We start from the raw sequence: 2,643 nt of genomic DNA, 5'->3' as shown, positions 1-2,643 counted from the left end.
ATCATCATCGTCGTCGTCGTCGTCGTCGTCGTCATCATCATCATCATCATCATCATCATCATCATCATCATCATCATCATCATCATCATCATCATCATCATCATCATCATCATCATCATCATCATCATCATCATCATCATCATCATCATCATCATCATCATCATCATCATCATCATCATCATCATCATCATCATCATCATCATCATCAACACCAATACGATAACCATTTTGTCAACGTTCCAATACAAATACAAAACAAAAACGAAAGTTTTCATTAATGTTCCCGTTGTCGTATAACAGGTATTATAAACAATACAACTTATTTTGTTTTAAACAGTAAACTTTTGTCATTGATTTATTTTTTCATTATACGAATTTTACCTGAATTCAGGGTTAATACTTTATCCGTAAAACAGATTTGATATTAACGTATCAATAAAATATATTCACAAACACATAACAAACATAACTCAGGACATAAACGTGGGAATTCCCCGCCAGGTAAAGCTGACTGTCAAGTCAACAAACGTAGATCAATATAAAGTTTGCACCAGGAAGAAATATTACACCTGCCCATTCTGTTTTTTCGTAATTAAGAAGTTGTCTCCCATTCGGGAAGGTATCACGAGTATCCCGGGTAAAAAGCGGTCCGTCTAAAATGCGAATATGACTCCTATCCGCGGATTGACCGAAAAGTGCGGATATGGACGAATACAGGCAATATCGACATTTGTTCTGCAATGTTTAATAAAAAAATACACAATATGCGTTAAATATGTTAGTATTGTCTCAAAATATAACAATTTAATAGACATTATCATTTTCCCAACATAGTATCACTTTAAAATCGATAATCCACCGAATTCAACAAATGTCCTCTATATATTATAGTTTATTAGTACGTACAAATATGCACGTTATTTTATTTATTCAAATGAACAAAGGATATCGTAGTGCTATATTTAAATGTTTCAAGAATGATTACAACCATTATAGTTGCGCTGTTATTGAAAAGCAATGCATGTCCCGCTAAAATTTTACATTTTTCGTTAATATTATGTTTTATAAGTGAATGTAACAGCTGTAATATTGATCTTTAAAATATAGGCTTCGTATTTTAACATTTCGGGATATTGAATATGAACTGTTGAAATATTAACGAAAAATCTAAAACTTTTGCGGACATGCATTGCTTTTCAATAACAGCGCAACTATAATGGTTATAATCATTCTTGAAACATTTAAATGTAGCACTACGATATCCTTTGTTCATTTGAATAAATAAAATAACGTGCATATTTTTACGTACCAATAAAATATAATATATAGTAACAATCAAATATAAGATATTTTACTATGCATATTAAATACCTATTGTGTATTTTTCATTGAAATGTCGGTCTTTTCGAAATTAACGTCGAGCAAGAGTTGTCGTTCGTGCGGGAAGGTATCGTTTACTTCCGGTTGTCAAAAGTTATAAGCGCGTAAATTTCAACAAAGTTAGTATGGATTCTATAATAACATCGGCGAATTTAATTCCAATAAATAATAAAACAACTGTCGAGGATGTGTTGAACTATTCCAAAGTAGAAATTCAAGCGTTTTTACGCGCAAATAATGTTAAACTTAGTGGAAGCAAGTTGACACTTGCCCAACGGGTAGTAGATACGATCGGATCGCGGTGTGACATTGTGTCGGATTGTGCACCACAGTCGTCATCTTCTGGTGTTGAAACTCCCGAAATAGCTGAGCTCCGAGCAGGATAGACTGGGACTTCATGTCATTTCCCTACAGTGAAGCTTAGCGACATCGAGAGCTACTTACTGCACAGTAGCTACCGCACAGAAGAACCCGAAAAAATGCAGTGCTACAGACAATACATCAGGGATCTCAATTTTTATAAAGAAGGATTTATCCACAAAATTATGATAAATTCCATAAGCGACAGCAGCAAGCACTGCTACATTCGCTCCAAATGTTATCCTTCAATGCAGCAAGGTGTCTATGAGCAATGGATTTTAATGACCAAGGAAAGACCCTTTGAAGTTGTAAAGGCATACTGCACATGCCCTGCGGGGTAATTATATAATTATTGAGGACGTTTATACTTGAAACATTGTTTTGGTTTTCTTAAGTAGGGAAACCAGATATATTGTTCACAGATACATTTGCTCGTATAAACATGTATGTCATACATTCACTGAGTGCAGACAAAGGAGTCATGATGAGTGATTACTGTGTTATAAACATTTAGCCACTTACCAGGCAATAAAAGAAAATAACAATTACAATAAAATTTCACACATTTTTTTTATTCAAGTCATTGTCAACTCGTACACTTTTCATTTAAATCAGTTTTCATGTAAAGAACATTATTTCTATTTAACAAAATTTGCATTTGAATGTATTTGAGAATAATGTTTACATAATAACAACTATATAATTACAATGTGCCATAACCCAAAAATTAAGTTTGCCACAAATCCTTATTTAAAGAAGAAAGAGTCAATTACATAAATGAGTCGTGTTCTGAGGAAACTGGGCATATTGAATGCATGTGCGAAAAGTGTCGTCCCAGATTAGCCTGTGCAGTCCGAACAGGCTAATCCGGGACAACACTTTCTGCCAAAAGCCTAAATTGGA

At 33.7% G+C, this 2,643-nt stretch overlaps 1 pseudogene; it reads left to right on the top strand.

Moving 5' to 3' along the window:
* Window positions 1-1,453: 1,453 nt before the first annotated feature.
* Window positions 1,454-2,081, top strand: LOC127845927 (uncharacterized; annotated as a pseudogene).
* Window positions 2,082-2,643: the final 562 nt, after the last annotated feature.

This window comes from Dreissena polymorpha, chromosome 9 (assembly GCF_020536995.1).
Source record: "Dreissena polymorpha isolate Duluth1 chromosome 9, UMN_Dpol_1.0, whole genome shotgun sequence".
Taxonomy (NCBI): domain Eukaryota; kingdom Metazoa; phylum Mollusca; class Bivalvia; order Myida; family Dreissenidae; genus Dreissena; species Dreissena polymorpha.
Note: the sequence above shows the minus strand (reverse complement) of the source record. Positions and strands in the feature narration are given on the sequence as shown.